Raw genomic sequence first — 9,095 nt, forward strand, 5'->3', positions numbered from 1 at the left:
GACCTATCCCCATCAGCCTACACCTCTTGTCCCTGCCTCTCTCAATTCTCCCAGCCCTGGGGCGCTACGGTAGCCCCCGTTTGGGTACTCTGGCGGATGGGAGAGCGCGCCCCGTCCCCTGCGCTGACACTCAGCACCACCAGCAACTTGGGAATTTCGCCCTCACTAGTGCGGGCAAAGAGAAGGGGTTTATCGCCCCCCATCAGACCCGCCGCGGGTCCCCGCGCCCCACCTCTGAGGCACTCCTCCGGGCTGTTCTCCTTCCACCTGCGGCTCCGAAGCCTGAGCCCAACCCGGGACAGCGCGGGGCCCCAGTTTTCAGCCCTAGTGCCCACGTGGGGGCAGGTCAGGGATGGGCCGCAGGATCTCTCCCACGCCGCTTCGGGCCACGGGTCCCAGCTCTTCCTGCTGGAGAAACTCTCAGAGTCGCTCTCCCAGAACCGGCAGGAGCTGCAGGGCTTCGCGGAGGCGGCAGCGGCGGTGAAATTCGGCTCCGCGGCAGCACCAAAGCCTATTGCTGCACCAGCGCCGCAGTTGCGTTCATCCAGGCAAAAAAGTCCTGCTCTCGCCTCGAAAGCGGGGTCCGCAAGAACCGCGTCCAGACCCCAGCACCAGAGCCACGGCTCCTGCTTGCTGTCGGTGTCAAAGCCAAAGTCCCGGCCGCGACGCCCGCGCCTCCGCAGACACCACGGCCACGCCTCCCCCCGCGCGCCAACTCCTCCCCGGGACTCGGAGGGCACGTGGGGGCGGGGCCCGAACGGGAGGACCGTACCCGAGAGCGCGGAAGCCGAGAGCGCGGAGGCGGGGTCCTGGAGTGCGAGGGGTGGGGCCACGGAGCTCAGGGGTGGGGCCAGGACGAGAGGCGGAGGAATGCGAGCCTCCGGAGTGTGAGAGGCGGGGCTGTGCTGTGAGAGGGCTGGCCCGAGCGCATGCGGGTGGTGATGGAACCCGGAGGGAGGAGGCGGGGCCATGGTGGGAGGGGGCGAGCCCCTGGAGCGCGGAGGCGGGATTGAGACCCTGAAGAGGCGGGGCCGACGCCTTGGCGGTTGCGGCGGGTCACCCGCAGGATGTCCTAGGGTCCAGAGCCCAGGTTGCTGCCGGGGGCCCAGAGCTGGCTGTGCTGCATAGAGGCTTTTTAGTCTCGCCCGAGGCGAGACCTGCCCGGCTGCCTTTCGGCGGGCGGCACCCAGGGGTGCAGCAGAGGCGACTGGGCTGCCAGCCCAGTTTAGCCCGCTTTGGGGCGTGGGGACCGGACCAGGGCACTTGCAGTGAGGGAGGCACGCCTGCGGCTCTGGGGCCTTGCTCAGTTCTGTTTGAGAACGTTAGAGAGAGGACTGAAGGGGATCTTTTTTAACTTCTGTCCTGCGCTTTCGGTCTCCTCTTTTACTCTGGAGTATTACCTTTGCACTGCTTACAGAGAAATGTCCTCAAACAACCCTAGTAACTCATTGTGCTACTAGGAGAGGGCGTGCACCACCCATTAGAGATGTGTTCGCTTAGGTCACGTAGTTGCTCATTTGCATGTTTAGCACTCTGAGTAAATATGGATATTTTTACATCTAGTCATTAAGGAGGGAAAACTTGCTAGTTGGAAAAGGAGGCTGCTTCCTGAACTTCAGAACAGTTTTCAGATCAAACCACTTTAAGGACAATTTGATGACAGGTTAAAGAACATGCTGCATTACAGTGGCATTACTGAGGTAGAGTACTTGATTACACAAACTATGTGTTGATACCATTGCATACTTTGACCCTGGGTATTCATCTGTATTCAACCTCTGAAGTTTCATCACCAAGCAATGTGACCAATGCTTCTTTAAATTCACCAGGCTAGGTCAGCAAAAACTAAGCCTCAAGGAAGGCAGAGGTACCTCAGATGTGAAAAGACAGCAAGCCAAGCCTTGGCAAAATGTTACTGCCTTTCTGACTGTATACTAGTCAGGATTCCTAATTGCAAGTGAGAGAAATCCAATCATACTAGCTTAGACTCCCCTCCCCCCAAAAAAGGTTCTTGTGCAGAAAAGTTAAGGAATAGATCCTACCTATGTCATCCAGCTCACATGATGTCATCAGGACCTGGTCCCTCTATTTCTTCCACTTGCTCCCCTACCCCAGCACTAGGCCACATTATGCTACTCCTTTCCTCCTGTAACCCTTCTGTGATAAGGGGAAAAAAGAAATGTTTAATCAGGAAAATCTCTTCAGAGGAGGGAAGAATCTTTGTTGATCAGAAGGCCATGATGAGCCTTTGAGGCTGTGGATGGACAGCCTGCGGGCATTGCTAGTGGGCCGGACATAGATATAACACCTATTTTATTATCCAAACCAGAACACTTTGGAGGTTAAGAAGGACACTCTTAACTGCACTGGCACAACAGGCATCCTCTGGTTTCATTCCCTATAAACCTAAATATGTGTTCCCCCTTTTAGAAATGAAGCCAAGAGGTATCTAAACTGCCATGCCTTAAAACAAACAAACATAAACCACAACAGGAAAGCTAAATTTAAAACGACTGATGATACCAAATGTTGGTGAGGATGTGGAGCAATTGACACTCTCATACATTTTCCCTGGGAGTGTGAGAAGGTACAACCACTTTGGAAATCAGTTTGGCAGTTCCTTAAAGAGCGAAACATTCATCTGCCATACAAGCCAACCATTCCATTCATAGGTATTTACCAAAGAGAAAGGAAAGCATAAAACCCATTGTCTTATACATGAAATTTAATTGGAACTTTGTTCCAAACTAGAAACAATGCAAATCTACCAGCAGAGAATGGATAAGCAAATTGTGATATATTCATACAATGAAATACTACCCGGGAGTTCCCGTCGTGGCGCAGTGGTTAACGAATCCGACTAGGAACCATGAGGTTGCGGGTTCGGTCCCTGCCCTTGCTTGGTGGGTTAACGATCCGGCGTTGCCGTGAGCTGTGGTGTAGGTTGCAGACGCGGCTCGGATCCCGCGTTGCTGTGGCTCTGGCGTAGGCCGGTGGCTACAGCTCCGATTCAACCCCTAGCCTGGGAACCTCCATATGCCGCGGGAGCGGCCCAAGAAATAGCAACAACAACAACAACAACAACAACAAAGACAAAAGACAAAAAAAAAATACTACTCGGGAATAAAGACAAACTGCTAATACCCACAATATTGAAGAATCTCAAAATCATACTGAATGAAAGAAGTCATAAAAAGCCATAAAAAAAGAGAGCATATTGTATGATTCCATTTATACAAAACTCTGGAAAATATAACCTAATCTATATAGAGAGGATGCAGATCAGCAGTTGCTTGGGGATGTGCTAGAGGAATGGATTAAAAAAGGACACAAGGAAACTTTGGGAGATGATGCAAATATCGGAGGTGCCATGGTTTCACAGTTGCATGTATGTCAAAACTGACGCAATTGTGTTCTTTAAATATGTGCAACTGAGTGTACTTTGATATACCTTAGTAAAGGCCAGGGGGAAATCTTCAAAAAAATAAACCAGGAATGCTCTTTGCACCTAAAAAAGAGAGAGAGAGAAAGAGAGAGACAGGATTATTTGGGGGAGGAGAGGCAGGTGACCTGGAGTGGAAAGGAGGAAGTTGAAGGGGAAGAAAGAGGTCCAAGAAGGTGAGTCTGGAGCTAAAAGAAGAGACCAGCAAACATTCCCCAGTGAGGCCTGGGGACCCAGAAGGTAGGGTACCGGGAGAGAGATAAACTTGGCATTGTTTTTAGCTTGTAAATACTGAAGTGTTTGCCACACCACAATGTTTATGATATAGATGTGAATCTTAGGACTTGTTTTCCCAGTAAGAAAAAGCCAGTGCCACAGCTCCAAATGTTGTCCCCTTTACACTTCATTGACATTTGTCCCATTCTTTGAACCGTTTCATCAGGCTTCGATTTCCCCCAAGAAGAGTGGTTTTTGTTTTTTGGGGTTTGTTTTTGTTTTTTTACTTTTGGTTTTTGGTTTTATCAGTTGGGTCACGAGAGAGTTTTGGCAAGGGCCTTTCTCTTGCAAAGTGGCAAATGAGTGTCTTCTGACAGCTGCGGCCATAAAGCAGGGTGATTTAAAAAAAAAAAAAAAAAAAGAAGAAAGCTATTTCCGGGGTTTCCCATTGTGGCTCAGAGCATTACAAAACTGACTAGTACCCATGAGGATGTGGGTTCAATCCCTGACCTCGATCGATGGGTTAAGGATCCCACCTCCAGCTGCTTTTGTCTAGTGTCTGACTGACCTCTTGCCCCATCTCACTAGGTACAGTGGATCACATGATCTTGATGCCCTATGTAAGAGGCAGGGAGCACATCTGACCTCTGATGTGCTTTCTTGTTAAAAAGAATTGCCTGGACTACCTGCGTTTTCCTCTTCTCCACTCTACTTTCAGTTTCATGCCAGTTCTTTCTGGTTGACCTGAAACACAGGTGTGGATGAGGATGTAGGACCTTGACCTTACCAGTGGCCTCTGGCTGCAAACTCTGGTGGTCAGGCACCTGTCTAAGCTGCCCAGTGTGGCAGGAGTTTTTTTTGGAGGATATCCCCTGGGGAGGTTGGTTCCATCTGGGGGTCCACCACTACTGCTGGTGTGTGGGTGCAGGGGGGGAACCTCAGGGGCTGAGCAGGGGTCGGGGGTGAAGTAATCTTCTCCATCCAGATAGGGATTGACAGTTGCTTTGGCTGTGCTTCTGGCCTTCTGTCCTAACTCCTGGTCCCCCTTAGGCCACTGGTTTTTATTTGTGTTGCTGCTCTGACTGTTCTCAGAGTAGGAATTAAAGGTGGGAATGGCAGGCTCACTGAAACCCTGCTGCTTTGGGTTCACTGTACTTTGCAGGATGAGTAAGGAGGGCAGCCGTTGGTGGAATTAGCCAAGGCGCAGGCTTCAGGGTGATGATGGAGCCTCCCCACTCAGATATCCCAGGGGGCCAGGAGCACACAGGTGACCATCGCTTCATCATACTTCTGGTCCATCTACAAGTCATGGATCCCTTCCCCTGTGTAGCCCATGAGACCATCAACTCAGTCTGCCAGGGATCCTTGTAGCCAGGTAGCAGCTCTGTGTAAGGCAGTAAGTAGTTCCTGCCTATGGCCCGAGTTCACCCGTAAATCCTTTGTGATTTCCCCTTCAGGGCCTCCCTTGATGGGGTCGAGGATAAAGAATTTCTTGAGCAGGTTTTCATATCCCATGGATATGCAGAAGGGAATATTGTGTATTCTGTTCCATACCCACTCCCACAGGAAAGAAAAAAGTGAGAAAAAGTAAAAAGAAAAAGGAAATAATTAAGCAAAAAATAAGAAAACAAGGGAAATTAAAAAGAAGCCAATTTTATCTTTTTTCTTTTTTGTCTTTTTAGGGCCACACCTGCAGCATATGGAAGTTCCCAGGCTAGGGGTTGAAATGGAGCTGTAGCTGCCAGCCTACCCATACCCACAGCAACGCCAGATCTGAGCTGCATCTGCAACCTACACTGCAGCTCACGGCAGTGCCAGAGCCTTTCACCCAGTGAACAAGGCCAGGAATCAAACCTACATTCTCATGGATATTAGTCGGGTTCTGTTACTGCTGAGCCACAACGGGAACTCCAGAAACCAATTTTAAATTAGAAAAATTAAAATCAAGGAATAAAGAAAAATGAGAAAAGAAGAAAAAAAAAGAATGGGGGTAGAAAAAATAGTAAGCAAGTAGACAAAAAGTCAAAGATCAAAAGCTTTAACTTTCATGGTGAAAATCCCTCAGTTGACCGAAAGCTAGCTTCCTGGGCTGGAAAGATCACAACCACAGGCCCAGCCGGGGACTTGCATGGGTGCCTGGAATTCCACAGCAGTAGCTCCTGGACTTCCCGTCATGGCGCAGCGGAAACGAATCTGACTAGAAACCATGAGGTTGCGGGTTTGATCCCTTGGCCTTTCTCAGTGGGTTAAGAATCTGGTGTTGCTGTGGCTGTGGTATAGGTCACAGACACGGCTTGGATCCCACGTTGCTGTGGTTGTGGTGTAGGCTGGCAGCTGCAGCTCCGATTCGACCCCTAGCCTGGGAAACTCCATATGCTGCAAATGCAACCCTAAAAAGCAAACAAACAAGTAGCTCCTTATGAGGCCATAGCAAGAAATAGACCTGTCACAGCTTGGGATCACACACAGTGATCTTCTCAACTTTTTTGTCTCAAGAATCCTTTACTATTAAAAAAAAAGAGGGGAGAGCTTTTAATTTATAGCAATCAATATTTACTTTATATGAAATTAAAACCTGTAGGTTGCTTCAGTGGGCTTTTCATTTCTATTTTGAAAAGTTATAGTAATTTTTGACTTTTATTTTTTTTAATTTTTATTTTATTTTATTTTTTGTCTTTTTGCCATTTCTTGGGCCGCTCCCATGGCATATGGAGGTTCCCAGGCTAGGGGTCTAATTGGAGCTGTAGCCACCAGCCTACGCCACAGCCACAGCAACGCGGGGATCTGAGCCGCGTCTGCAACCTACACCACAGCTCATGGCAACGCCAGATCCCTAACCCACTGAGCAAGGCCAGGGATTGAACCCTCAACCTCATGGTTCCTCATTGGATTCATTAACCACTGAGCCGCAACGGGAACTCCAATAAGGTTTGACTTTTTAAAAGCTCATAATGTCCACATTTTAAAATATTCAATTATTTTTTCTTTAAATTCTGAGTGATTGCTCTCAGAATGATACCACAACTAACTGACCTCACGACACAGGGTTTGACTTTTTAAAAGCTCATAATGTCCACATTTTAAAATATTCAATTATTTTTTCTTTAAATTCTGAGTGATTGCTCTCAGAATGATACCACAACTAACTGACCTCACGACACTGTACAGAAATGTTCCTTTGTGTAAGACAATGCAACGTTTTTGTCTGACTTTGGTGTTAGGAGAATGCTGTTCTCATAGAATGAGTTAAGGAAGTAGTCCTTCTGCTTCTATCTTCTGGAAGAAACTGTACAGAATTGGTATCATTTCTTTCCCATGTGTTTGGTAGCAGTAACCAGTGAACCCATCCAGGCCTGGTACTTTCTGTTTTGGAAGATTATTAATATTGATTCAATTTATTTGATATAGGCCTATTCAGATTGTCTGTTGAATAAAGCTTTTTTTTTTTTTCAAAATGAAGTTTTGAAAGAGAATTAATCAAAACATCTCTATGGCAACAAACTAAACAAAAAAGATTGTGAAAAAAAATTTCCCAATTTATGCTCCATTTGTCTGTTTGTACATGTGCCAGCCTATCTGCCAAGGGGTCATTATCTGCTGATAAACATAGAAGAACCTATGTCTCTGATAATATACGTGGATAATGAAGAAGAAACAGCTCCCAGTCATTCTTATATTCAAACCTGCATCTGTTTTGTTTCACTAAATGGCTTAGCATCAGCCCCCACAACAGAGCTCAATAGCAGTTAAAAACAAGCACCTCAATTCACAATTTCCAGAGATCTCAGAAGTGCTATTTCTCCTTCCTTCAGTGGCCTTGGCTTTCTTCCAGGGAAGTGGATTGAAAGGCAGGAATGAGATGTTGGCGGTACCAGTTTGTGTGTCTCTGTATCAAATTCCTCCTTTAAAAGCCCATAATCTATTGACTGATAAATTGTTTCATTTCACGGCTGACAGTTGAAGGCTTTTGTCATTTCCCCAACATCAGAAATGCCTTTTCAATTGACATTTTATTTCATATGGAGCATTTGGCTGGAGATTATTGTAGCAAAGTCCCAACTGAATGAGGTGGCTTCATTTACGGAACTAAAATGGACATTTACTGTCAGAGGCAATAGGTTGCCTCTGACGGTAATGCCCAGAGTTATTATTACTATGGAAAATCATGTTCATTAATCTTTAAAGGCAAAGTGATTGTCACCATCACACTTAGGAACACTAGCTCCCATTTGCTTTATTCATTTTCTCCTAAAAGCAACATTTTCAGTTAGTTTCAGACTTGCACTTTTTCACAGAATAGTTTATTATTTTATTTATTTATTTATTTATTGCTTTTTAGGGCCACACCTGAGACGCAGAAGCTCCCAGCCTAGAAGTCGAATCGAAGCTTCAGCTTCAGCGTACACCACAGCCAGAGCAATGCAGGATCCAAGCCATATCTGAGCCCTACATCATAGCTCATGGCAAAGCTGGATCCTTACCCACTGAGCAAGGCCAGGGATCAAACCCGCATCCTCATACATACTAGTTGGGTTCATAACCCCTGCAGAGCCACAATGGGAACTCCCTAGTTTATTCTTTATTGATTATAACTTTGTAGGTTTATGAAACATTCTTCTCGATAGAACCTACTACTTTGATTTCTGGGTTCCTAATTAGGAGACCTCACATAGCACAGAATGCTCCAGAAAAGGCAACGAGGCAACTACCTCTACTTTAGGATAAATCAAGGCAATGCCCTGAACCCTGCATTTCTGAGGGTGGGGTAAGGAAGCTCCTTCAGCCAGCCCGTGGGCCAGAAGGAGTAAGCACTGCTGGCAGGAGTTAAGGGAAAAGGCTCTCACACATACAAGCAGCCAGTGGACTTTACTGCCTCTGGCTCCAGCTTCAGGCTCACCTGGCAGCAACTGGGTGCCCCCTGTTAACGCCCTGCCAAGTTGAACCTCATGATGCACTTTTCTGGTTCTTGCCTTCTCTTGCCTTTCACCATTGATATTGAGGTTCTTTTTTAGCCACATTTCTCCTAAGTATTGGGGAAGTAAGTCCTGATAATCTGGTCCCTGACCTCACAGCGCTACTTCCAGGAATAACTCCCATAAGAAATAACCTTGATGGAGTTCCCGTTGTGGTGCAGTGGTTAACGAATCTGACTAGGAACCATGAGGTTGCAGGTTCGATCCCTGGCCTTGCTCAGTGGGTTAAGGATCTGGCGTTGCCGTGAGCTGTGGTGTAGGTCACAGACACGGCTCAGATCTGGCGTGGCTGTGGCTGTGGCGTAGGCTGGCGGCTACAGCTCTGCTTAGACTCCTAGCCTGGGAACGTCCATATGCCGCGGGTGTGGCCCTAGAAAAGGTAAAAAGACAAAAAATTAAAAAAAGAGAAATAACCTTGAAGGACTTAAAGAGGATCCTCCAAAGTGTGATCCAGTGGTGGTGAG

At 47.3% G+C, this 9,095-nt stretch overlaps 1 protein-coding gene across 1 annotated transcript in view; it reads right to left on the minus strand.

Annotated features, from left to right (window-relative positions):
- The window catches only part of EEPD1 (endonuclease/exonuclease/phosphatase family domain containing 1), a 124,076-nt gene extending 123,372 nt beyond the window's left edge, over nucleotides 1–704 (minus strand). The window contains exon 1 of the mRNA XM_047763147.1: nucleotides 233–704. The gene's annotated coding sequence lies outside the window, so the exon portion shown is untranslated. The remainder of the gene's footprint in view (nucleotides 1–232) is intronic.
- Between the last annotated feature and the right edge of the window lie 8,391 nt (nucleotides 705–9,095).

The sequence above is a fragment of the Phacochoerus africanus genome, chromosome 16, assembly GCF_016906955.1.
Source record: "Phacochoerus africanus isolate WHEZ1 chromosome 16, ROS_Pafr_v1, whole genome shotgun sequence".
NCBI lineage: Eukaryota > Metazoa > Chordata > Mammalia > Artiodactyla > Suidae > Phacochoerus > Phacochoerus africanus.